The sequence below is a fragment of the Pleurodeles waltl genome, chromosome 2_2 (genome assembly GCF_031143425.1).
Source record: "Pleurodeles waltl isolate 20211129_DDA chromosome 2_2, aPleWal1.hap1.20221129, whole genome shotgun sequence".
NCBI classification, from domain to species: domain Eukaryota; kingdom Metazoa; phylum Chordata; class Amphibia; order Caudata; family Salamandridae; genus Pleurodeles; species Pleurodeles waltl.
The window spans coordinates 1,077,418,980-1,077,446,243 of NC_090439.1; positions in this window are offsets into that span (position 1 = coordinate 1,077,418,980).

The following is a 27,264-nucleotide window of genomic DNA, read 5'->3' on the forward strand; positions in this document are numbered from 1 at the left end:
TCCCTTTGCAGGGCCTACTCTGCCTTACATCCCCCTGTCAGGGTCACTCCCTCTGGGTAGTGAAGCCATCCCAACAGTAAAAGGACCCAACTCAAACTGAAACTTCCCTCTAGGGGGGTCTTCCTCCTCTCTCTCTGCCAACTTGGGTAGTGAGGTGCCCACCTCCCCTACTCCTAACTTTGCTAGGGCAAGACCTAGCTTACCCAAAGAGGTCACCCAACACTTGAGCAACCCCACCATGACCAACAGGGTCAGGGGGCCTACTTTGCTATTGGCCTTGGGGTCTGCCTCCCAGGCCAAGTACAGTGCTGCCAGGAAGGCTAGCACCCAGCAGAGGCTACTGACAGCTGTCAGTACCCAGAACCACACCCTAAGCTCTCCACTGACAGGTGGCTGAGCTGCTTTAGGGGCATCTTTGGGGTCCTGGCACCCCTCTTGCTGTCTAGAGTGGGGGGCTACCACCTCCTGTGGCAGACACCCTCCTTCCACTCTCCCTTCTGTCAGTGCAGGGGCAACACCCTGCATCTGGACAGCTGCCTGACTACTCAGGACTTCCTTGGGGTCAGGTGAGGCCTCACCAGTGCCAACATTGGGCTCCCCCCTTACTGGGGCAGAGGGCCCTTGGCTCCCTGGAACTCTCTTTAAGAGTGGCCTACCCTTCCTTTTCTTCTTTCCTTTTCTTGGGGACCCCTGTCTCCTAACTGTAGGGACTGACTCCCCAGGACTTTGGGTTGGGGGGGCGCCCTGGGCGACCACCCCATCTGTGACCAGACTCACCTCTGGGAGGTCATTGCCCAGGATACAATCTAGGGGGAGGTCAGCACTGACTACCACCCTAATCCAGTCAAGGATACCCTCCCTCTCTAGGGGCACTATGGCTACAGGTTTGGAGGTGACCTCCCCTGTGGCTATCCTGACTTTCTTTGTCTTTCCTGGGACATACATGTCTGGGGTCACTAACCGGTCACTCACTACAGTGTGACTGGCACAGGTGTCTCTCAGGCCAGTGGTAGGGATCCCATTCACTTGAATGTGGTGGAAGTGCCTACTCCCACCCTCAGGGATCACCAGCTTACCATCTGGTCCTGTCTCCCAGCACAATGCTAGGAGGACTTCATCATCTGAGGAATTCTCCTCTATGGCTACACTGGACAGCCCAGTGCTAACCACCTTCTTTGGACAGGCTGCATCTCCTCTGAAGTGACCTGTCTGCTGACAGTCAAAGCAAGCCCTACTGTCCAAGAGCTTTTTTAACCCTGGGTCTCCCTGTCTCTGCATGTCAGAGTGGGAGTGGGATTTACTCTCCTCCTTCTTAGGGTTCTGGGGTACAGAGGGAGTCTCTGTGGTGGGCTTACCACCTCCCTCCTTAGGTTTTTGGGGACCTGTCCCCCCCTTCTTGGAGTCTCCCCCCTGGGACTTGACAACCACCCTGGTTCTCAACCACTCATCAGCTGCCTCCCCTAGCTCTCTAGGGTTGGTCTGCTTAGAGTCCACTAGATGCTGGCGTAACCTTTCTTGGATACAATTGGTCAAGATGTGCTCTCTCATGATCAGATTGTATAACCCCTCATAAGTATTTACTTTGTTGCCAATAATCCAGCCCTCTAGGGCCTTTAGTGAGGTGTCCACAAAGTCAACCCAAGACTGGGTACTGACCTTCTGGGTGTCCCTGAACTTCATTCTATATTGCTCTGGGGTCAGACCAAACTTCTTGACTAAGCACCTCTTCATACTAGGGTATGAATCTGCCTCCTCCCCCCTTAAGGTCAGAAGCCTATCCCTCCCTGAGTTGGGGACCAACTCCCACAAAAGGGAACCCCAGTATTGAGGCTTAACCCTTCTCATTTGGAGTGCCCTCTCAAAGGCCCCTAGCCACTTATCTATGTCATCCCCCTCTACATAAGCAGGAACCACCCCCTTGGGTAATCTGGGGCAAACTTCCCCACCCATGGACACCTCAGCTTCTTTATCGCTGCTTCCATCTCTTTTCTCTTTGTATGCCCACTTTTTCTTTTCTAGGGCCAGCTTCTCTGCTTCCAAAGCTATGTAGGCTAGCTGGGCTTCCAGCTCTCTTTCCCTTATGGATGGGTTCTCTCCTCCTGAAAGGACCCTCTTCCTACCACTAGCTTTGGGTCTGCCCCTAGTGACTGTATCCATTGAGGACCGTTCCTCCTCTTCCTCACTTGGGGTCTGATGCCTTCCCTCCCCTGAGTGGTTAGAGTTAGCATCTTCCTCTTTTTCTTCCCCCTCTGGAGCTTCCTCTGTCTCTACCTCTTGGGCCTCAGCCCATGCTGTCAGGGATTTAATCAGGATTTGCTTCCTGAGATCAGGGGTTGCAGGCAACCCCCTCTCAATACACAACCCCCTAAGCTGGACTACTGTCAGTGTGGGTAGGCTAGCCAGATCAAGCTCCATGGTTCCCTAGTTTTGTGTCAACAAAAACTTTTTGCAAAAATTGGAAACAAGAATTTAGAAAAATTACAAAAATTCAATAATTGAAATGAATCCAAATTAATTTTTTTTTTTTTTTAAAATTTAAAATTAAAAATTAAAACAATTTTTGCACTAGGACAATTTAAAGGATTTTTAATTTGTTTTATCCAAAACTGTAACGTGATATTGAACACAAGTACAGGATCCCGTCGCTGCTTCCAATTATGTTGGAAAATGGGTTATTGGTAGGGCAGGTAGGTACCTACACCTAGCAACAAGCCACAATCCTCCACAAAAGTACAGTTAGGTCTCAGTAAATTAATCCCAGCTCTACCCTTGGTAGCTTGGCATCGAGCGTCAAGGCTTAACTTAGGAGACAAAGTGTAAAGCATTCAAATATCACAAAACAGTAATTAAATAAAACACAGGAAACAGTTTAAAAATCCAAAACCAATTTATAAAAATAGCTTATATTTTTATCTTTAAAATGACACAAAAACGATTAAAATCGGTTCAGGGGAACCGGAGATATGAATTTTTAAAGTATTATTATTTTCTAGCGCTCAGAAACGAAAAGCGCCAATCGGGTCATCTGGTTGCACCAGGACCGGGGCAAAGTCAAACTTTCAGGCCGACCGCGATGGAGCCCTGCTCGGCTACAAGTCGCGGGAGGCCTCGGTTACAAAGTTACCTTCTGACTTAGTCTCTTTTTCGATGTTTTTCTTCCCCGGGACGAACCTGCCAGTTGGATCCGACCTCCTGGAGCCCTTGTCCGGATACGCGAAGTCGGTTTCCTCAGTGGTGATTTTTACCTTCGGACTTAGTCGTTTTTTCGAGATGAAAATCCTTCGACCGGGGTAAACCTGGATCTTGATCCGACGTCCGTGGAGCCCTTCTCGGATACGATGGCTGGAAGGTCCCGGTCAACTTTTTACGTTCGGACTTAAGTCGTTTTTTCGGATGTTTTTCTTTACCGGGACGAACCACGAAGTCAGGCCGGGTCGCGGTTGAGGCAAGCCGGCTAGAATTTCCGCATCGGGTCGGTCACTTTATGGAGCTTTTTTCCAAAATTTCTCCAATCTTTTCCAAACTTCTGGGGCTTCACCCAGATGTTCTTTTAAGGTTCTTTTGGGGTCCACAGCTCACCCCAAGGGTCCAGAAGTTCTGTGATGGTCCTTGGGAAGTGCGGACTTCAACTCCCAGAATGCACCTGGCGCAAACTCCTTTTTGGCCACTGGACAGTGGTCAGCTGGTCACTTTTTCAGGAGTTGGTGCAGGGGACTCTGGTTAGCAATTTTTCACCTGTAGCAAACAGGGAGTCCCTCCTTGAACCAGTGGAAGCCAGGCAAAGTCCTTCTTGTGGTGAAGCCCAAGTGTGCAGCTGGTGCAGTCTTTCTGAGTGCAGGGTCCAGGTGCAGGCCAGGGGTCCAGCAGGGCAGTCCTTCTTCTTCTTTAGTTCCTTTCTTGTTGAATTCTGGAGGGGATCTGAGGCGTGGGTGCAGGTCTGCCAGTTTTATCCTTGCTCCTGGGTGAAAAGCAGGGGGGCCCTGGTCCTCCAATCAGGGACAGGGTCGTCCCCCTGTGATGACCACTTCCTGGGAAGTGTGGCAAAAATCCATCCCAGAAGGCAACAGTCTCTAAAAATCCAAAATGGATGAATCTGATTTTTAGAGGAGAGATCTGGCTGAGCCCACCCACTGGTGTGGCTAAAAATCATAAACACACCCCTCTCCTGCCCTCTCCTAATCTAATCAAGGGGGCACCTAGCTGTCTGGGGTTGCAGGATGTGGGGGTGTTGCTGGGTGCTGCAAATGTCCTTCTCTGCCTTTGAAGACCAGTTTGGCAGCCCTCCCCCTTCCTGCTTCCCCATCTGCTGAGGGGAGATTCTCTCCCCCAAGCACATTCCTTTGTGTGAAGTCAGGCCACTTCACACCTCATTAAAGTAGCCTGGCAGAAGCTGCTGCAGGCTGGCCAATCAGAGCACAGCAGCAAAAACAATGCAGAGCTGAAATTGGCAACTTTTTAGGTAAAGTCTAAACTTTTTACCTGCACTAGTTATATTAAATCCAACAACTGGAAGTTGTGGGATTTATTATAACAATCAATTTGATACCAAATTCTTGGTATGTAACATTTAAGGAGACTTTAAAATTTTAAATAAAGTCTGCCCATTCTAGCCTATGAAGGCCATTTACTTCAATGAGGGAAAAACGAATTTGGCTGTTTTTACCTCACCAGGGCTTATAAATCTATTTTTATAAAGTCCCTGCTTATAGTTACATGGCACCCAGCCCTAGGGGCACATAGGGCACACCTTAGGGGTGACTTATATGTAAAAATAAGGTAGTTTAAGACTTTGGAAGTACCTTTAATTCCAAAGTCGAATTTGCATATAACTTTAATTTAAAAGCAGCCAGCAAGGCAGGCTTGCTTTTAAAATGACACTGGGCACCTCAGCAATGCACCTAGGTGTGCACCACCTATGCTGTGGTCCCTAAACCTACATGCCCTACCATATACTAGGGACTTATAGGTAGGTTTACTTAGCCAATTATAATTAGCCTAATTTGCATATCCATTTTACACAGAGCACAGGCCCTGGGACTGGTTAGCAGTACCCAGGGCACCATCAGAGTCAGGAAAACACCAGCATAAAGTGGAAAATGGGGGCAAAAAGTTATGGGGCCTCTGCAATCAGCCCCAGTTTCTCACACTAGAGACCTAGGGGAATCCAAGATGGGGTGACTTGTGGGGCTCTGACCAGGTTCTGTTACCCAGAATCCTTTGCAAACCTCAAAATGTGGCTAAAAAACAAATTTTCCTCACATTTCGGTGACAGAAAGTTCTGGAATCTGAGAGGAGCCACAAATTTCCTTCCACCCAGCGTTCCCCCAAGTCTCCCAATACAAATTATACCTCACTTGTGTGGGTAGGCCTGGTGCCCGTGATAGGAATAGATCACACAACGGTCAATGTTGGTCCTTACATGAGGCAGCTGTTGACCCTGGGGTGATCCATTCCTGACGCAGGCACTAGGTGTAGGCACTCAAGTGGGGTAGTATTTTTATCAGGACAGGTGAGGAGTCACTGGGTGGTAGGAATTTTGTGTTTCCCAGCATATTCCTGTAGTTTGTGTGACAGAAATGCGAGAAAAATAGAGTTTTTATTCAACATTTCAGCTTTGCAGGGTATTCTGGGTAAGAAAACTTTGGGGAATCCACACAAGTCACACCTCTGTGGACTCCCCCGAATGTCTAGTTTCCAGAAATGTTTGGGTTTAGTGTGTTTCTCTATATGGCCGCCGAACCCAGGATCAAAAACACAGGTGCCTGCCTTACAAAACCAGTTTGTTTTGCCATAGATAATTTGGATGTCTCCACAATACGATTTGGGTGGTGGAATTTGGGGCTGAACTAAATTGGGGAGCTCCCAAGGGAGCACTCTCTCTCTCTCTGCTTGCTGCCGCATTCACCTGCTCTCTGGGTTGGGCTAACCCACTATTACCCAGTTGCACAAACAGCTTGCGAAGGGACAGCAGGACTGTCCTCATCATCTCCCTCATAATGTACTGGAAGAGGAGTTATCGAATGGGACTCCTCCGACTGAAAAATCACTCCCAGAGTCTGCGCCATTGTCCTATCCCTCAGATGCTGTCTCAGTATCTGATGTCTCAGTCTCTGATCCTATGTCAGAGCTTTCCTCTATAACCCGAGTGCCGGCAGCAGTCATCCATCAAGATGCCATCTCTGCTATTGGCTAAACTGTTGCTCTAAAACACTAGCCTACATAGACAGTCACAAAATCGATGGTGTGTGTGAGATACGTTCAACAGTAGAGGCCACCTTACCTGCGCTTCTTCCCTCAATCAGCACGTTCTTTCAAGACACTGAAAAAACACCTTGTCACATACCATTCGTCACAGTCTTTAGCACCTCCTGCGCCCAGTCCAACAATCATTATTGGTGCTCCCACTCCCTCCTCCTCGGATTCCCTCATTACCACCCAGCAAAAGTGCCCTTCATCTCTCCATAGCCGCCCTCCACCCCGCACATACATTTCATTGGTATTATAGCGCAGGTAATGGCTGACTTTACTAATGTACTCAGCTATTTACATAAAATACAGATTTGCTCTTTGCAGTAGGCATATAAACCTTCTGCGCTTCCTTATGGCACTAAAACTGCCACTAGACAAGTCTGACCCTTTTCCCCCCAGGGAAACCACACACATATTGACAAAAGTGATATATATATGACAGCCAACCACCTGAAACTCAACTCAAGCAAAACCGAAATAATCCTCTTTGGCCCACATAAAAACACCTGGGACCCCTCATGGTGGCCCACCACGCTAGGCCCTGCACCCACCCCCGCCAACCACGCACGCAACCTCGGCATCATCCTAGACTCCTCCCTCTCGATGACCCAACAAATCAACGCTCTCACCTCCTCATGCTTCAACACACTCCGTATACTGAAAAAAACATTCAAATGGATCCCCACAGAGACCAGAAAAACTGTCACTCACGCACTCATCAGCAGCAGACTTGATTTCGGAAACGCCCTCTACGCCGGCACCACTCTAAAACTCAAGCGCAAACTACAGTGCATCCAGAACTCAGCAGCACGACTCATCCTCGACCTCCCCAGACACGAACACATCTCTCCACACCTCAAATACCTCCACTGGCTCCCCATTGACAAAAGGATCACCTTCAAGATCCTCATCCTCGCACACAAATCCCTCCACAACACAGGCCCTGCCTACCTCAACGAGAGTCACCTTCCACACCCCCACACGAAACCTCCGCTCAGCTGACCTCTCTCTCGCCTCTGTCCCCGTATCAAACACACCACCACAGGGGGCAGATCCTTCTCCTACCTTGCACCCAAAACCTGGAACGCCCTCCCAACCCACATTCGCAAGACCCAAAACCTACTTCTTTTCAGGAAGGGCCTCAAAACCTGGCTTTTCGAACAGTGATCCACCCAGCCCCTTTTCCCCCCACCTCCCCCCCAGCGTCTTGAGACCCTCACGGGTGAGTAGCGCACTTTATAAATCTCTTTGATTGATTGATTGATTGATATATATATAGATCTATCTCTCTATATATATCTATCTACATAGATATATCTATAGATATATCCATGTACATAGATATATCTACATAGACATATCTATCTATATATATAGATCTATATATATATATATAGATCTATTTGTTTTAGTTGTTGTATGGTTTCCTTGGGGGCCAAAATGGCCCCCAGGGAAACCCTAAAACATCTAAACAAAATATTGCCCCCACAGGGGGTCGCCCTGCCCACAGACGACCCCCTGTCCATTTATTATTATTTTATTTTTTAAAAAAAAGTTTCCCCTGGGGGGGGGGGGGGGGGGGCACCTACCTTTTTAAAAAACGGCGGCCCGTTTTCCGAGGGGGCTGACCCCCCCCCAAGTGAAATCCCTGGCGTCTAGTGGTGTTTCCTGGCCCCCGATCGCAGCACAGCACACTTTCAGAAGGCCTCGTAAGAAAGGGGAGACTCTCCCCTTTCTTACGAGGCCTTCCTGAAACTGTTTCCTGGCCCCCGATCTCAGCTGTGCTGCGATCGGGGGGCCAGGAAACCTGAAAGTGTTTCCTGGGGCCAGGAAACACTTTCAGGAAGGCCTCGTAAGAAAGGGGAGACTCTCCCCTTTCTTACGAGGCCTTCCTGAACGTGGGGAAGGCCGGTTTCCCCATTGGAGCAGGAAGCGGCTGCAAGGCTGCTCCGATGGGGAAATCAACTTTGTTACGTCAGCGTGCCTCGCTGGCGCGTTGACGTCACAAAGGGGCGGGTGGGGGCGGGGAGGAGATACTGAAGCTTCCGTGTCTCCCGGGGTTATAAAAAATAAAAAAAATAAAAGCCTCGGGTGCGACGCACCCGAGGATTTATTAACCCCCTCCCTGGTGTCGGCCACTGGTCGTGACCTGCACCAGGGAGGTAGTTCGGGCGTCGGGCAGTGGCCGACGCCCGCACCCAAGGGGTTAATTTGTTTATTAGGTATTTGGGGAATATGGAAAGCTATTAAAATATTGAAAACAAGAAACAAAAGGAGAAGAGAAAGTAGAAAACAAAATAGTAGAAATATACAGAGAAAAATCAAAGGGAACCAAAAGAAAGAGGGAATTGACTGAAGTGCCGAATTACTAAAACAGAATTTTAATGGAATAAAATTTGTGGGAAGATTTGATGTGATGACATAATTAGTCATCAGAGGAGGGATTGATGACGCAGAAAAAGAAGGACTGACAAATATTCATATATCATATAATCAAAATCGTATAAAGTAGTGTGATTTTAGCAAAGAAAAATAATATACGTGGGAAATTATGCCCAAGGGGTAGTTCGCCATTATTATAAATGAGCTTAATTAATCATGAAGAATTGAAAATTGTAGTAATCCGTCATAATTGCAAATGTGTTCTATGATGTTCTTGTTGAAACTGTTTTATGCTTAGCTTAAATTTAGTAGAGGCTTTGGCCTAGTCGCCTGGTCTCAAATTTTACTGCGTGGTTTTCACTTTGATTAACAAAAGACATTGGGGTTTATTCTAACTTTGGAGGAGGTGTTAATCCGTCCCAAAAGTGACGGAAAAGTGACGGATTTACCACCAGCCGTATTACGAGTCCATTATATCCTATGGAACTCGTAATACGGCTGGTGGTATATCCGTCACTTTACCGTCACTTTTGGGACGGATTAACACTCCTCCAAAGTTAGAATAACCCCCATTATTCTGTATTTTTCCAGTAGAAATGACTAATGCACTTATCTCCAAGGTTTCGTGCTAGGCCGGTTTCATCCCCTTTGATACAAGGTCAGCTCCTGCAGGTGCGGACAATAAAAGCACTGTGATAAAATTAATTGGCAAACTTTGTCGCAACTTGTGTTCCAAGGCTCCAAGGACACCTTATGTAAAAATTAGTACTAGGAGAAAGATACAATTCATTGGTCAAAATGAAGCCACCCTATGAACCCTCCAATGGAAGACCCTGAAGAATTTGGAATGTTTCTTACTTAAACCCACTGGACAAAGAGAAGTCAGCCATTTTCCTTGATGCCATCTTTGAAGCCAAATGCCAGACGTCATCTTGGACGACATCTTGATGCCCTTTTCTCTATTCCAGAGAAAGAGACTTTAAGAATTCTCAACCTAGAGACTTTAACTTTAATTTGCCCCGTCTTGCCCATGCAGTAACTTTGCCCCATTCTCCTTGCTGCCGCAAGGAAACTTGCCCTTAACTCTGCCCCTTTGAAATCTGCCCCATGCTGATCGAACCGGTACCTGAAGGACGAAGACTTTCTTGAATGCGGGTTGTATTTGGTAATTATGAAAGGATAATTGTATTATGCATTGTGTTTTCCTTCTTAGGTACCAACTGCTATTTTGATAGGGCCCAAGCTAGAAGTTTTCCAAATTTGTGTTGACTAAATTCGTTTTGCATGAAGTCCCACATGCCAATGCTAATTAGAGGTTAGTCGAGGTATTCACTTGACGCACCATGTTGAATTGAAATCTTGTTATGCTGACCGATGTATGCAATTAGTCAAACTCAATTACTCATATTAGTGATTTGCATTGCTATAACCGAGTGTATTATAATTCAGATTTTGGTAGATTGCGTTTCTTCCGCCATTATGGACAGCTAGTAATGTTCGTATACATATATCATTTGATTTTGAGACTCATATATATTGTTTTAGCTTTGTTAATGTAGGGAAATAAACTCATTAACTTTTAATAAACTGGTGTGGTTATTCATGACTGAAAGGTCATGGTGTGTCAAAATACCGATTGTTATTGATTTCAATGTGTTGTTTGATCTAGTAAATTGAGCTTTGGGTATTGATTAAAATGTTTACTGATTATTGATTTGAGAGATTCGACTATTCTAGGATGAGGAGAGCCCAACTCTGTTAAAAGGTTCAGAGACCTCCGACGTGTCCAGGTATAAGTAATTTATAAAGACTGGACGCGTTATCAAGCATAGAAGCTGCACTAGAGTGCAACAAGGAAAAACTGCGAAAAAGGATGAAAAGTATAGGGCACGATGGAACACTTCCACAAAACACACTAAAGCATATTCACATTTCCTTTAATGAGCAAATGTGCAGAACACAGATCTGCCAGCTCTTTTTATTTAAAACTTTTAAGTAGATCTAATTATGGCATTCCTATGTAAACTATGTAAGGGAATCCATAATCCAACATAATCAATGATAACAATTGTTGGCAGTATGTAAAACAGCAACAACAGGCAAAGGGGAAGTGAGAGTCAACAGCCACAAGAGGGCACCAAGGAAACAAGCGCACCAGTCGAAGGCCAGATCTCATCAGGAGTACCACGTACAGCTTCGAGCACCAATGTGGTACACCTGTGCGTTAAGATAGGCCCCTGCCACTCCTGCAGAGCGAGGGTGGGGCAAGCTTTCAGAGAAGGAGCAATTCAGCCTAAACCCAACCATAATCTGAGTCATGGAGCACTCAGGGACAACTCATCACATTGTCATTACCGATGGCGTGAACTACAAGTCTCCAGAGGTAAAGCTCAGACACTCACCACTTATGTTAACCAGTTTAATTAATCACAATTTCAGAATTTATGTATCTTTATTAAGATCTAAACTCCAGAGTTTTTTGCACTTCTTGAAAGGCGTGTGGTGGTTGACAGGAGGTTACAACTGGGGAGGTGCAGGTTGCACAGAGATGTGGATGGCCCAGCGAGAATTCCTTTAACATATAAATCGAAGGAGCTCTGTGCCGAGAGACAGTGGGGATGAGAATTATGCTAAAAATAGAATTTATTTTAAACGACTTCGAAAAGCATTCATGCTAGAAAGTAATGGCGATTCTCCATTTAACATACAGAGATAATCTTGATTACATTATAGTCAAAAGAGGCTAACATTATGCATATTACTTTTATTGCTGCCCCAACATGCAGTCCTTTAAAGAACATTAAATATTTCATAACCAAAATATCCCAAGTTAGAACCTTCATAAACAGTATATAAGGCTATCTTACACCATCACATTCCTCGTTTATTGCCTGCTCAGCAACAAGATAAGTATATATCCTTACACTTAATAATCTGTTCCATACTTACTTTTCTTGGTAGGTATATTGTCAATTTATGGTTGGGTTCCTTTGCTCGCTGTTATTTTCTTTAGTAGTTTTTTTTAAAAAATGTACGTTTTTTCATCTACCTTTCTTGACCAATGAAAGAGCCTCATGGGTGATGATGTTCACTTGTGGAAAAACTCTGACCTCCATTCCATTCCCTTCCTATCCCAACGCAGTCCTCCTCCTTTCCTTTTACTTCCCTTCCCTTCCATTCCCTTCCAGTTGACTCCAAGTGACACATATATAGGCCCATATTTATGAAAAAGTAGAGCATCAGAGCTAATGCGCCACTTTTTCTGCGCCCCTACCGGCACCTAACTTCACCATGGTTGCGCCCTATTTATAATATGGCACACCATAGCAGTCGTTAGCACAATAGCATCAAAATGTTTGATGATATTGTGGCGCTTTGCAACACTAGTGTAGCAAAGTGCAAGGCGGCCCATAGGTTCCAATGGGTGTGTCATTTTAATGCCTGCTCTGAGCAGGCGTTAAATATGATGGCAAAAATGGCGCAGTGAAATCTGTTAAATTTCACTGCACCATTTTTGCAGGCCTCCTAGCACCGCAATGCCCCCCTTGCATACATTATGCCTGGGGCAGGCATAATGTGGTACAAGGGGTTGCAAAGTAGTGCAATGCATGCATTGTGCTACTTTGTAAATATGGTGCAGGGAAAAGGCCACCTTAGTGTCAAAACAATGATGCAAAAGCAGAGCTAAGGTGGCTCAAGGGGCTCTTAAATATTCCCCACAGTGACCAAACCTTCAGAAAGGGGAAGTAATGTTGTACTATTTGGTAAACAACAGGATAAAGAGGAGTCCTTTCGGCAGCTGCCCAAGCCATCAATCTACTAGATTGAAGTGAAGTACCCCCTACAGGAGTGGCTAGGAAAATGAGCAGTCTCCTGTGTCACTTGAGGGCAGCTTCCTTCCCACTGGTTTGGAGACAGCCTGGTTAGTGTAGGCAGCTGCACAAGCCAACAATCTACTACACTGAAGTGAAGTACTCCATATAGGTGTGGTTAGGAAAATGAGCAGAGTTGGAAATGGTCCTTTTTGCAGGGTCATCACTAAATGTTTTGCCTCCTTCCTCCTATTTTTTTCTGACCTGTTTTTGTTGGCTTTAGGGCTCTGGGCACTTTATCACTGCTAACCAGTGCCAAAGTGCATACGAGCTCTGTGTAAATTGTATTGGGGATTGGTTTAGCCATGATTGGCGTATTTGATTTACTGGTAAGTCCCTATTAGTGTACACTAGAGATACCAGGGCCTGTAAATCAAATGTTACTAGTGGTCTAAAGCACTGGTTGTGCCACCCACATGAGTAGCCCTGTAAACATGGCTCCGACATGCCACTGCAGTGTCTGTGAGTGCAATTTTAAACTGCCAATTTGACTTGGCAAGTGTACCCACTTGCCAGGGCTAAACCTTCCCTTTTTATGCATGTAAGGCACCCCTAAGGTAGGCCCTAGGTAGCCCCAAATGGCAGGGTGCGGTGTATATTAAAGGTGGGACATATACTGATGTGCTTTACATGAGAATCAGTGAAATACTGCTAAATTCAGTTTTCACTGTTGCAAGGCCTCTCTCTCATAGGGCAACAAGGGAGCTGCCTTTAAATATTTTTATAGTATAGGTTCCCTTTGAGAGCAGATCAAAATGTGGAGTTTGGGGTCTCTGAACTCTCAATTTAAAAATACAAATAAAGTTGGTTTTTAGATTGTTAGTTTGAAAATGCCACTTTTAGAAAGTAGGCATGTTCTTGCTTAAACAATTCTGTGTCTCTGGCTGTTTGTGGATTACCTGTCTGGGTCAGTTTGACATTTGGGCTGTTTGTGAATCCCCTCTAGACAGTGAGACACAGGGAACTGGGGAGTGTCCTGCATATCCTGATGAGCCTTCTGTGCTAGAGTGAAGGGAGGAGTGGTCACTTACACCTGAATGGGCTGTGCCTGCCCTCTCACAATGCAGTCTCCAACCCTGGTGTATGTCTGGGGCCTGGCCTGGGCAAGGCAGGATCTTGTGAACAACAGAGACTGTCCTTTGAAGTGTGCCTACTTCAAAGCCAGAAAGGGGTATAAGTAGTCGACCCAAAACCCCAGACTTTAGATTTCCTCAAGATCACTTCTGGATTCAAGAGGAACTGCCAAGGAGAAGAGCTGAGGAGAAGTGCTGCCCCTGCCTGTGACTGTGCTTTCTTGGGCTATCCTGCATTTGTTCCTACTGCCTGTGAAACGGGACAAAGACTGGACTTTGTTGTTCATTTCTTGAGAAGAATCTCCAAGGGCTTGAAATGAGCTTGCCCCCTGTTTTGAAGTTTCAGGGCCATCAAAGACTTCCTCTGCTAACAAATGGACTCTCTGCTGAGACTCCTGCGCTGCCAAGTGGTGCCCTATCCAGTCCCTGGACATTCCACGCTCAGAACGTTGTGCAGGGAAATTTTTGAGGCACCATCTGCAATGCGGCTGATGACGCGCCACCTGCTTTGGGGCTAAAATCGACGCTCCGCCTGCATCGCGGCTGGGAGATCGACGCATCACAGCTAGAGAAACGACGCACAACACCCGCTTGTGGCTGCTGATAATGACGCAAACCCCACGCAGTGCGGTTTTCTAACACTGTGTGACAGGATTTTCTATGCATCGTCCCTGGGTGTCAAAGTCAACCGGACACAGCGCGGGTTGGAGATGCCCCATCCAAAAATGTACGCATCGCTCTCTTGCAAGGGAGATAAAGGATGCATCGCTGACCCGACCGAAGAAGAAATGATGCACGGCCTCCCTTCCGAGGAAGGAAATGATGCGTTGCTGCCTTTTCCGATGCACGCTTGCCCGTGCAGCTTTATTTTTGACACTAACCAGGTACTTTGTGCAAAATCAATGTTCCATTGTTTTCTATGGAGTAAGGCTCTTATTTTGAAAATTCATGTTTTAACTTGTGTATGTTGGATTTTTGTCGTTTTGGTCTTGTTGGATTTAGATAAATATTACCTATTTTTCTAAACTGTTGTGGTGTCCATTTTGTAGTGTTTTCACTGTATTATTGTGTGTGTTGGTACAAATACTTTACACATTGCTTCTGAGTTAAGCCTGCCTGCTCATGCCAAGCTACCAAGGGAGTGATTTGGGGTTAACAAGGTGTGTTTCTCCTTTTTCCTGACTAGAGAGAGGGTTCTTGCTTGGACAGGGGATAACCTGACTGCCAACCAAAGACCCCATTTCTAACAGGCAGTCTTCTGTGTCGCTTCCAAACTATTTTTGAGGGCAGCTTCCTTCCCACTGGTTTGGAGCCAGCCTGGCTATTGTGGGCATGGCGAACAAAGCCTTGCCTTTCTATAGGACTCACTTTACATCTGCCTGTGAAAGAGCAGGTCTCACCTTGGTCCTTTAAAAGTAAATAAAGTTCTTGGACGCACCCTACCTGTTTTCCTGTAATAGAAATAAAAACCCGGCCTGCACACACATGCTATTGTCTACGGTGGGAGCAGTTTTCACACCTTATTGTCAGGGAGGAACTGGAAGCCAGCTGTGCCAGGCTAATGCTAATTAGCCAACTGAGGCTCACAGAGGGAAAAGTTTAACTTTCGAAAAGTTACTTTTTTGATATATTTAATAAAAATCTGACTCAACAATGGAGTGGATGTTAAATAAATATGAACAAGAGATTCTGGATAACTACTTTAGCTGTTTCCTTTAAAATGTACATATTACAGGCCACAACCTGTACTTTGACATTTCCCAGGATCCAACTACAGACTTACCAGTGAAAACAGCTTTTGGGGGCTGGTCACCGGGGGAAGCTGGCAACCTTAATTTTGGACATTTTCCACTTTTAAATTCCAGGAGGGCTACCTTCCACCAGCCAAGTTAGGGGATCATTTATTAGTTAAATGCAGAGTTTATCATCAATATCATCTATCACAAAGTTGTATTGTGACATGTTTGACAGCAGGTTTTAGGCTGCTGCAATCAGGCTATACATGGTAGGTCTGAGGGCATGTTTTACAGGACCAGTCTGTGAATTGCTGCAATCCACAGGTGGCATTTAACTTCCAGGTCCAGGGTCTTGTAGGGAACCTAAATATGTGAAGGGACTTCATATATATGTCTAGGGGCTTGTAGGCAAGTTAATATTTTATCCATGTTACAGAGGAGACCACAGGCACTTTAGTCCTGTTTAGCAAGTGTAAACTGCACAGAGTTCTAAATTCAGCAAAATAGATAGGGCTAAAATTGGGAAGAAATCACACCAAAGATGGCAAATTCCTACAAAAGTCTCAGGGTAGAGCTCCACTTGCCACTTTCAGTGCTATCTTAAATCTATATTGGACAAACTAAAAATAGCATCCTTTCTTGTGAATTCTTTAGTCCCATGCCCCCCATGAAATATGAGTCTGGGTCATTAGTCTACAACTTACTAATCCTTTCAATAGTTGCCTTTCTTCTGGCTCGATACCCCCCTACCTGGAAACTGGTACAGGTTTACCCACGGTTGATAAAAACTTCCATAGACATTTCTATAATGTTTCATTATTAACCTATATCTCTTTTTTTTCAGCCCATCAATGATGCATGAGTTCTTGAATCCAACTCTTTCCTTCATGAAGTCTATCTGGATTTCATCCTCAGTACAGCTTACTGAGCTCTGTTAGTTGTGTCCGAACATCTGTACTGGCCCCTCAATTCTGGGGTCATTGCAGCATTTATTTGCTTGATCTATCAGACGTATTTGACACAGCATCTCATTACAATGGCGACGTGGTCTTGGAGTGCAAGGGGCTATGCTAAAGGGGAACTATAAATTTCTTAGCTACCATTTTCAAGCTTACTTTCTCCATCACCTTGTACTTCAGCTTTCCTCACTATTCAGCACAGAGTACCTCATGGCTCATTTTCAAGCCCTACCATATTTCATGTCTAAATGTATTTGCTGATTACTCTAGTCCAACCTTTTGGTGTTAAAATAATGTATTTTGCTGACAACACACATCTAATCACCAGCACTTCTGATAACTGTTTGCTCATTCAAATTCTGTACAAGTCCCTGTGAAGTGAGCTCGAAATCGCTTTGTCAGATTTGACACTGATCTCTCATTTAGCTCTCACATTTCTACAGTCTCAGTGTACTGCTTAACCCTGTTACATGCCCTGAGAAAGTTGCTGGGCATACCTCCCTTTGCTTCATGCAAAGAAGTGGTACATGAGTTCATCTCATCAGTATTGGCCTATGCCAATTTTCCTGTCTTGTGGCTCCATTCACCTACTATGGAAAATTCACCTGGTTCAAAACATGGCTGGCTGCTGTCTGCTGTCACCAACCTATTTCTGCTTATCTTCAGCAGCTCTGTTGTCTCTCTATGAATAAAACAACTCATTTTAAATCACATGTACATCAGAAAGGAGGCTATGTCTCACTTTTCTTCATGAGCTAGGTCAACCTTATCACCCTTCATGTGTGCTATGCTCCTTTTCGTTCAACTTAATCACAAACCCCTGTTTTCTCCAGAGCACAGAGGGAGACAAATCTGTTTGTTTTTGTGACTCAAGCATGATCCTTTCAAAGATGATTTCAGCCTAACGATGTTCCATTTTTGTATTCTGCTTAAAATCTGGTTATTTAATTCCACCAATGGTCTATATATCTTTGTCAGTCTTTGGGAAGTCCCCTCTCTCTAGAGCTGGGATGCTCCCTTGTGGGCAGCTGTTAGAGCTTTAGAGGATTCCCATTCATTCATTTAATAGGCAACTGTACTTAATATTGGAAAGTGACATAAGTTGGCTGAGGAAGTGAGTGTAGGTCTCTGAGAATCAGTGTGATTCTTTGATTAACCATGGATGGCCATGAATGCTGCATTCAGATTTGTGTCACCCATTTGAGACTTGTCAGGAACACTGCCTGTGTGGTTGTATTAATATCTACTTCTGGTTTGTAGAGCTTTATCATGTGGAACAATCTTCGCTGGTGCAAGGCAGCTTAGGCCCACAACCAGAGGTTGGTCTCTATGTGGAGTTCATGGGATTTAGCACTGTTGATGAGTTGTGCAGTGAACCTCAAGATGCATTTCTGAAAAGTACTTCTGGCCCGGTAGTTCTTTTCTGCCAGTAGTATTAAGTAGGATCTTTATCTTGCCAGGGTTCAACTTGAGAGTATGTCTTGGGCATTGTATTTGAATGGCTGCAAGGTTCAGAGTGTTGAACTTGAGGCTAGATGAGACCTTAAGGTAAAGCTCATTGTAATATACATACCAGTGAAATCAGATGTTGTTAACCAGCCAGCAGAAGGCCCAAGTACTCTCTCTACAAGTTGAAGATCACTTGTCTCATACATAGAGTTACCAATCTGGATGAGTTTCTGGATGAGTTCAGTGAGTATGATGTGAGCCACTAAAGAATGATAATGTGGAACCCCATTAAGAGTTCAAGAGTGTCATTGGCTCAGTTGTTGATAGCATGGAAGAACAAAGACAGGTTAAGGAGTTTTTTCGCACAGCAGTTGGTCCACAGTTAAGCTACAGAAGTCACCTGGTGCAGAAGATAACTGTTATTAGCATAGGTGTCAGAACTGCAGTATATAAAATCATCTTTAGGGGAAACAAGTAAGTATAAAAATATAGAAATAACAGCATTGAGCCCTCATAGATGGTGTTATTGAATTGAATGGGTGAGGGATAACTTGAGGCCTGAATACTTCTTGGTTGTTGTTTGCTAGGAAGACTCAAACAGAAATATGGGTGTTATTGCTTATCTCTGTCAAGCAAAGCTGCTGAAACCAATTGGTTGATTCACTTTGATAAAGATCCTTGAAAGGTCTTGGAAGCTGGCTCTGACTTGCTCCTGTTCTTATGTCAGATCATTGACTTCTTTGGCAAATGTGGTGCTTTTTACATGGCAGAAGTCGTGTTGAACATATGGAATGATATTTTTTCCCCAAATTTTTTTTATTTTTGGTAAGTTCTAGTCCTTTTCACCAATCTACATGGATATAGGAAATTGCATATGGTTCAGTAATTTTCCTGGTCCTCGTGGATTCTTTGTAGTCTTGATTGTAGTTTCTTGGTGATGCCGGCATAGAGTGTGTTGCCATTGTCCAGTTTGCTAGTGACAAGTGCGTGGGTGATTTTCTTCCTCGTGTCTGATGGGATCCACTTGAAGATCTTACGAATGAGTCCGAGGGCGTGGAAGCATGACAATGAGACCGTGTTGACTTGGCGGGTCATGAATAGAGAGGAGTCCAGAATGATATCAAGATTGCGTGTGTGGTTCGTGGGAGTGGGGGCGTTTCCCAGTGTAGTGGGCCACCATTCCAGGCAAAAGGGGTGGAGCAGATTACGAGGATCTCCGTCTTGTCCGAGTTGAGTTTGAGGCAGCTGGCTTCCATCCAGGCGATGACTGCTGTCATCCCATTGTGGAAATTTCTCTTGGCCTTTCAGGGTCGGCAGACAAGGAGAGGATCAGTTGGGTATCGTCAGCATGGGCGACTATGTTTAGCCAGTTTGATGATCTTGGCTAGCGGGGACATGTAGATGTTGGAAAGCGTCGGGCTGAGTGATGATCCTTGGGACACTCTGCAGCAAGTATATCTGGGTTCTGATGTGAACTGTGGTAGTCTGACACTTTTCTTCCAGTGAGGGAGGGCCTGATCCATTTCAGTGCTTCATCTTGGAGTCTGACATAGAGGGTGGAGTGGGAGCCGGTGTTGAATGTGGCAGAGAGGTTGAGGAGGATGAGTGCGGCCGTGCCTCTGTGGTCTAGTATGGCACGTATGTCGATGTGGCTGCTAGGACTGCTGTTTTGGTGTTGTGGTTGCTCCTGAATTCGGATTTGGATGGGTCTAGGATTTGGTGTGTCTTGAGGAGTTCGGTGAGTTGCTGGTTGGCTGTCTTTTCTGTTACTTTGGCTAGGAAAGGAAGCAGAGAAATAGCTCTGTAGTTTTTCAGCTTCCTTGGGTCAGCGGTGGGTTTCTTGGGTAGTGGGTTGATCTTGGCATGCTTCCAGTCTGACGGGAAGGTGGCAGTCTCAAAGGATCGGTTGATAGTTTGGCAGAGCTCAGGTACTATGGTGTAGCTGGCCAGGCTGAAGATGTGATGAGGGTACGGATCCAAGGGTGCTCCAGAGTGGATGGAGTTTGTTAGAAATGGGGTCTTTGGTTGGCAGTCAGGTTAACCCCTGTCCAAGCAAGGACCCTCAATCTACTCAGGGTAAGTCACACACAATCCAAATTATCCTGTGCCCACCCTCTGGTGACTTGGCACTGAGCAGTCAGGCTTAACTTAGAAGGCCATGTGTAAAGTATGTGTGCAAGAAGTCATGCAATAACACAGTATAACACCACAAAAATATACCCCACAGTGTTTAGAAAAATATAGAATATTTATCTTGTTAAATGCAGGTCAAAAAGTACACGTTGAAATATCACTTTAGAGAATGATAAAAAGAGTCTTAAGTTCTTAAAAAGCAATAAGTGTCTCTTGCAAGCACCAAGTACCTGGTTTGCGTCTAAATTATCTGCAAGGGACTGCAGAGGAGGAGATGCATGGAAAATGGGGAGGTGTGCGTCGGTTTCTCTGGGTGCACACAGATGATGCGTCTATATTTGTCTATGCAGTCAGAGCCTTGCATTGATTTCTGTCACGAAGACTTAGATCCTCTTCAGGTTGCAGGGTATTTGGACACCCCGGGGACGATGTGGAGAAATTCTGGGCATGCAGAATGAAGTCACAGGAGCTGCGTCCATCCGGTGGGTGATGAGGTGAAATTTCTGTCAGACGGCAGGTGCTGCATTGATTCTTCACTCAGGAAGTCATGCTGCGTCGTTCCGGATCAGCTATGCATCGATCCAGTGGGGTGTGCGTCAAAGTTCCGGTTGCAAAGCTGGCACTGCGTCAATCTCTTCTCGGGGAGCCAGGCTCTGTCATTCCGGCTCGGCGTGCGCTGATTTTCTCACTGCGATGCATGGTGTGCGTCGTTTCTGGCAGGCTGTGCGTCAAATTTTCACCGCACAAGGAGTTCTTTGCAGGATGAAGTCTTTTTGGTCCTGAGACTTCTAGGAACAGGAGGCAAGCTCCATCCAAGCCCTTGGAGAGCACTTCTCAGCAGAGCCAGAGGGCAGCAAGGCAGCGGGGCAACGGCAGGGCAGCAGTCCTTTGTGGAAAAGCATTCAGGTCAGTCCTTTGGGCAGCCAGACAGTTCCTCTTGGCAGGTTGCAGGTTCTGGTTCAGAGTTTCTTCACCAGTGGTATTTTGTCCAGAAGTGTCTGAGTTGGTAGGGGCAAAAGCCCTGTTTAAATACCCAAATGTGCCTTTGAAGTGGGGGAGACCCATTCAGTATTCAGATGTGTGCAGGTGTGACTGAGCATCCTGTGTTTGGGGTTGTCTGAGTGAAATGCGCGTGGAAGCTGTCAACTAACCTAGCCAGCCGTGGATTGTAAGGCACAGAAGGATTTAAGTGCAGAGAAATGCTCACTTTCTGAAAGTGGCATTTCTAAAATAGTAATATTAAATCCAACTTCGCCAGTCAGCAGGATTTTGTATTACCATTCTGCCCATACCAAATATGACCTTGTTACTCCTTTCAGATCAGAATCTACCACTCAAACAGTATATGAGGGTAGTCCTAATGTTAGCCTATGAAAGGAGCAATCCTCACCTCACAGCAGTGTAAAACGAATTTAGGAGTTCTACACTACCAGGACATATAAACTACACAGGTATATGTCCTGCCTTTTACCTGCATGGCACCCTGCCCTATGGGTTACCTAGGTCCTACCTTAAAGGTGAAATATGTAGAAAAAGGGGAGTTTAAGGCCTGCGGTATGGTTAAGGGGCTACTGATGTGGGTGGCACAATCAGAGCTGCAGGCCCACCAGTAGCATTTAATCTACAGGCCCTGGGCACAGGTATTGCACTTTATTGGGGACTTACAAGTAGATTAGATTAGCCAATTCAGTAGGAACCAATGTCACCATGTTTTCAGGGAGAGAGCATATGCACTTTAGCACTGGTTAGCAGTGGTAAAGTGTGCAGAGTCCTAAAACCAGCAGAAACAGTGCCCAAAAAGTGGAGGGAGGCAGGTAAAAAAGTTAGGGGTGACCACCCTGAGGCACTCAGGTCTAACTGAGATCATGTGTCTTTGGGTGTCCTCTTAGGTGATGGGGTCCAGCAGTTCAGGATCTGGTGTGGTGCTGGGTCCGTGGTGGTATTTGTGGGCGGTGCGGGTGGGTTTTGGTTCTTGTGTCAATGTATGAGTTTAATTTTATGTACAAAATCTCTCACAGGCATTTGTCATGCTCTGATCGTAATGGCTGTAAACTTTTTTGGGTATTGTGAGTATTAGATTTTTTGCTGGAACTCATGGATTACTGACAGTATTTAGATTATCTTCTTTAACCTATTCTACTTTTTCAGAACGTCTCTATCTGACAACTATAATACTGTTTTGTAGTTTTCAATGTGCTATAATGGGAGGTGTATATTTTCTAGCATTAGTTGAAATGTGCGTGGAGAGGCATATCAAGTGGTATGTGATCCAATATATTTTCAGAGAGATATTGAGATGACAAATAACCACCAATGTGTCTAAATGACAAGTTGTGTACAGTGTTGAATGTTAGTTGGAGAAGGTCTCAGAGGTGGGCCATCCAACTTGCTAAGAGATTTTCAGTACCTTGACTGGTGTAGGAAGAGAAAGGGAGTCCTACTAGTGTATTAGTACAGTTCCTGAGCCAAGAATGTGTTCTGGAGAAATGGAATATGTATATATAGTGTGCATAGACTGAATTATATCAGAGTAGTGCCTATGTGTCAGACCAGAATTCTACCTCAAGATGTTAAGTTCAAGAATTTGTAGCTATTTGCTGCTCTGGTGGCACAAAGCAAGTGTGCATACTGCTACTAAGCCATTCCCATCTCTTGCAGCAAACACAAAAAGACTTGCATGCTGACTGATGGGAAACTGCAGTGCAGAATGACTAGCAAATGGTCAGCAGGGTCGGATTCAACAACTGAGTCCAGCCAGGCTGGAAGGTACCAATTCAGCTCTGAGTGGAACACACAATTTGCTTTAAAGCTTATGGTCATCTCGAAGTGTGATGATATTGATATGAAAGATATAGTATGAATTATAAATTACATTCTTAATTATGGCTTATTTTCAAAACCATTTACAACAATTTGTGATAATATGTATATTGTACATATGTAATGTGCATCAAATGACAATTCACAAAATCCCATTTGGAAACATTTGGGTAGTAGTAGTTGCCAGGAATACATGTGCACAATAGTCTGCCATGAGTGTGAATACTAACTATGAAACAGACTACCTAGGTGTAAATGTGGGTGTTGACAAGAGGATGGACCAAAATAGGGGAGAATATCTCCTCAAACAAAGGCCCATATTTATACTTTTTTAGCACCTCATTTGTGCCGCTTTTTGATGCAAAAACGGCGCAAACTTACAAAATACAACTGTATTTTGCAAGTTTGCGCCACTTTAGTGTCAAAAAATTACGCAAATGCGGCGCTAAAACAGTATAAATATGGGCCAAAGTGTGGCAAGGGAAAAATCAAGGGGGGCAAAGAGATGGCATGTAAATCCACCAACTTACCTACAAAAGTGTCACTCAAGTTCAATTCACAAATGTTATACCAAGTACTACTCATAGCACTACATATGGACCTAGAATAAAGTTACACCCACTTTCCTGATTAATATACGAAACTCCATGTTTGGAAATATGAACATATGTAGAAGTTAGCCTAGTACTGTGTGCTTATTTCTGAATCAGCAGTATTTGCAAAGATACTCTAATATATTCAACTAGGTGTAGATGTACATCAACATGCCTTCCTACAACTATGTAAATCATCTGAAGAATAGGCACACATCTGAACCCCCAAAGCTTTGAACAGATATATTTGAATCTTCCCAAAGAGTTGAAAATGGAGGATTGTGAAATCCTTGTCAACCGTTTACAAAGTTTGGGTCGGGAAGGAACAATCCTGGCCTACTTTACTTTCTTTTCGAGCCAGTTGCACTTCCTATATCTAATCCTGCAACATTTAAAGTGAATTGTGGAATGCCTCAGAGAACTTTTTTATTCAATTCAGTGTATGTATTTGATCTCCTTCATGACATATGTGGGTCCTTTTGATGCACACTTGTTTCCTATGCAAATAACAGACAGTCATTTTGAATTTAGATTAGTATGGCCCCCTAAATCAGCTCTAAGATTGATATCCTGTCTACATGAAGTTCAGTCGGGGATGCCTTTCCAATTTCTGCAAAATATTGCTAGCAAGCTTGGGATAATGTTATTAGTAAATCATGCTGCCACGCAATAGCACCTCATCTGACCTACTCCTTCCTCCTGTTCTAAAGTTGAGTCTCTCAGGTTCTGTCTTGATGCCCATCTCAAGTTTGGAACTTCAGATCAAAATGTATTCAATGTTTTCTTTTTTCAGCTCAGGTTGATAATGAAGACTGTACCTTGTTTACCAAAACATCTTCATGCTCAGTTGGTCTCTTTTTGTGTCCTCTCTAAAACTGACTCTTGCAACCTAATCCATTTAGGACCTTGGAAATCCTCCAGAGAATTCAAAACTTTGTTTTCAGAGTGCTAACTGGAATGAAGTGATCATGCGCTTCAAACTCAAATCAGTTTATACCAGCTTCCTGTTAAGCAAAGAATTTCATTAAAAGCTCTGGGACATGTTCACAAATTGCATTTGTAGTATGTTAAAAATACCACAATAATACTACTTAAGTACTACAAAGTACTGTTTACAAACCTATGATTGTAAATCTCCACCTCCTCGCCTCCTTTGTTTTCTATGAGAAAATCTTTACACATGTGAGTTTAACTTCATAGTAGTAAATGTAACAAGGACCAATGGGAGTGGTTGAAAAGTAGGGCACCCTTACTATAAAATAGGTGGGGTTAAAGGAGGAGTAAGTAGGAATTAAGGGACAACCAGGTAGGAAATTAGGGAGAGACATGCACCCATCTATAAAAGTGTACAACCATTTTTTGTCACAAATGGCACTTCTAAAGTTACAACAGCCAAGAAATGACCCATCACATCAGTAGCTCAGAGCTGGAGTAAATACAGCACCACACATGACCAGCCACTGGCCAGTTGGCCATCCCCAGATATGGGAGGACCCACCTAAGGGTATATACATTTTGCCTCAACATATGTGTGCCACATAGCCCACCTCCTGGTGGCATATATAGCTTTTCTAAATGCATGTTTTCAATTGGGGTGCAATGGCGGGCACACATTGGGGGGGGGGGAGTTGTCATTGGCTGGGCCCTATACACAGGAGAACCCATTTGGGTGTATATATATTTTGCCTCAATATATGTGAGGAGCTGACACGTTCAAGGGCTGATATTGCTAACTGATGGGTTGGTTCCTGTGGTTTTGACAGCTGTTTGTTTTCCCCTGTGAGGCATTATTGTGCCCTCCCAATGGAAAACAATTACTCTAATCCATTGGACTACCAGGAAGTTTCTGGGCCCCTGTAATGGGCATGTTTTTCTGTACATTTTTGTGATATTACCACAAACATTGCCCGCAGCAAGCACAAATCCAGGTAGTCTTCTATACCATGCAAAACACCTACACAGCATGTGTTTTCAAATTCAAAATTGCCCAGATGGTAAAATGTGGCATCTTTTCAGCTGTGGCCTTAGATTTCACTAAAATAGATAAGAGTCAGACAAGATTTTGCATTGTTTGTGAGACTTTTTTCACATATACCTGAAGCATAAAACTTGTTGGTATTTAACAAAGCAATGCAAATGGCAATTTGCATTCTTTTGTTTAAAAAAAAAAGAAAACAGTAATGCAGGGCTTTATGATGCCTTGTGACACTTTGCATCATGGAGACATTCCATGTGTGGGGATTAGGCATTCCCATGCATCAACGAATGGTTTTTTAAACAAATCCACATCTAAAAATACTTGTAGACAAGATTTTCCCAAAAAATCTGGCTCCTGTCTGAGGCTGGCATGCGAAGGAGAAATATCTTTACTTCTCCTTGTTATTTTCTCTTTGCATGTGTACTGCATTCTGCAGCACACATACATAGAGGAAAAATCATGAAAAGGCAGTTCCTTTGCATGAAGTAGCCCCTTCCTGCACAAAAACGATCCTGACCATAACTCAGACACACTTGCACTATGGTGCAAGGGTACCCGTGTTGGTGCAAGGCTAGAGCGGAATGGTGCCATTTCTTACCTTATCGTTTTTTGTCTTTTTGTTGTGTTATTGGACATGCTTTTTAGGAGAGTTCATCGGATCGCAACATTGATACGATTAGTGATTGTTTGCTTTTCCAATTTGTATCTCACAGGCACACAAATTCACCCACTGATTTAGAAGCATAGTTCTGGCTTCTACACAGGACAAAGTCTTTAAGAAGGAAGGCTTTAGACAGGTTTTAGCCAATCAACAAAGATGGAGTCTCAGAGGGTGACTGCTGACCAGGCCATAACTCAACTAATGGAGGACTGTTCAGGATTAGATACTGAGACAGCATCCAAGGGAGAGGAGAATGGAACAGAATCTGGAAGCTAATTTTTAGTCAGCAGAGTTCTGTCTGATGCAACCATCTACAATGTCATTAGCCATTCTTAGTCATGAACTACACTTCTAAAGCTACTAAATGAAACAACAAAGGAGTCGCTCAGACCTGGATCAAGTCCAGCACCACACATGCCAGCCACATGTACATCCTCCTGTAGAATATAATGGAGAAGTGGATTAAAATAAAAAACTATAGTAAATAATGTTTTGTCTTCCAGTGACTCTGAGGAACATGGTCATGTAATTTACTTTTTCCCATCACAAACACAGGAGGTCATTATGACCCCGTTGGTCGGTGTAAATGTGGCGGTCATACCGCTAACATTATGACATTGGCGGTTTGGCTGAAGCCAACCCACCAATATACCACACTAACCGCAATGGCGGTAACAGTCGCCGGGCCGGAGATAACAATCTCCAACCTGGTGGCTGCTACTGTACCACCGGCACGATTATGACCCCGCCTACTGCCATGGTTTTCGTGGCATTCATAACACCACGAAAACCATGGTGGTAGGCCCTACCAGTGACAGGGAATTACTTCCCTGTCACAGGTAGGAGTACACTCTCCAGACAACCCCCACACCCCTTCCATCCACGCTTCCCCCTTCTAATCCCCTCATACACGCACACTCACAGGCACACACCACGCATTCACACACTCACTCACACAGGCATACACGCATCCATACATGCATGCATCCATTCATTCATGCATACATCCATATACACATTCATACTGACATGCAGACACGCATTCACATTTCCATTCATACATACATTCTCACACATGTACACACAAACGCAAACAACACTACACACTCATTTGCATTCACACACACTCACACATTCATGCACACAGCCCCCCACACACACAACACCCCAACCCCCCCCCCTGTCGGAAACCCGACTTACCTGCATCCAGGGAGTCTTCCGGCAAGTGACGGGATGGGGCACTGCTACCGTCAGCAGCACCCACCTACAGAACACTGGCAGGCCGTATTATTTGACATAATACAGCTGGCGGTAGTCTACTGGCATGGTGCTGCTGGTGGTAGCAGTGCCACCTTAACA